Below are 1,435 nucleotides of genomic sequence, written 5' to 3' on the forward strand. Positions count from 1 at the left end.
GGTTCGAAAAAACACTGCTTCAAAGGCTGATTGTCAAGAACATGGAAAAACTGCATCAGAGGATGAGTCGTCTCGTTTGAGAGGAAAGCTGTGTTGGGGTGAATGAGGCACTGAGACAACTGCATATTCAAGGTTCTCACACGTTGCAGATCTGACCCGAGCCTAATCACCGACAATGGCTTTGGAACAAGCTTGAGAATTAGTCCCTCTCTCCGGCGTACCAAGTGGTCTACACAAGGAAATTGATCAGGGTCATCGGAGCAACGCCCCCTTCCGTCCCCAGCCCCCAATACACTAAGCATGCAAGTTGGGGCAGAATCAGTCAAAGTCTCAGCTTGGTGGTGGATATGTCTCGAAATCTAAAATACAAAGTTCGGAGGAAGTACCTCTCATTGGCGCCAAGGCCCCACTAAGTGACAGATCTGTACTACGTATCACCTTCTTCTGCAGTACTTTTGTGATACGAGGTCCATGGCTTAGAACGTCCAAATGTACTACGTACGCTTTCTACTACGTGGGAGGCATAATCATCCCTAGTATAGTGCTAGAGGCAACTTGTAAAGTTACAACGCCACGTATCAGCTTCTTACCGTAATAAGGATAGAGTGCCCAGAAATCCTCTACTACAGCTGCAGCCCGAATTTTTGTACCCCACTGAAAACATTAGTATCTGTACAAAACGTACTATGTAGAATTGAGTATAGACACCAGCACGATAGCCTAAATAATACTAGTCTCTGGGATCAAGTTTTTACATTCCATTGGCATCTGTAACTGCTTGACATCTCGCCCGCATCACCTGAGCGGCTTTGAAGATAATCAGAAGGTACAACACCCTATACAGTACTAACAGCCGCTCATACATCGTCCTATCATTAGGCTCATTGATATCTATGTAGAACTGGTAGAATGCGTACGGAGTAGAATGAGCAGAATTTGAAGGATGAGCAAAATTCGTGCAAAATTCGTTTAAAATAGCGACAGGGATGCTGACAGGGCGGGTAACGTACCTGACCCAGAAGCGCAACGGGCCTGTTGCACTTCTGGGTCAGGTACGTTATGTAAAAAACACATTTGTAAGATATTTTGACTGGGGGGCGGGGGGTAACAAAAATTCGGCTTGTAGCGGTAGTAATAAAATTGGCTTACTCCGTATGTGTTTGTTCAATACCGATTGACAGGGATATCCCTGCCGCCCTTGTATAATATCCCTGTCGTTGCTCAAACGCAGTAACGGCAAGGCACAATCTTATAGGCTCATGCCCTTGTTACTTTCAAAGGGCCAAATCAACCGTTCCGAGAATTTGTTGGAACGTGCCGAAGCCAGATGTGGCGCAATCAACTGAAGAGCAAGCCTAGGAATCTGGACCTAGAGTCTACTCCATACTTAGGAACCGATGTTGGATATCAGCCAAGCGAGACGGCGATGCTTGTT

The sequence above is a fragment of the Endocarpon pusillum genome (genome assembly GCF_000464535.1).
Source record: "Endocarpon pusillum Z07020 unplaced genomic scaffold scaffold4303, whole genome shotgun sequence".
NCBI classification, from domain to species: Eukaryota; Fungi; Ascomycota; class Eurotiomycetes; order Verrucariales; family Verrucariaceae; genus Endocarpon; species Endocarpon pusillum.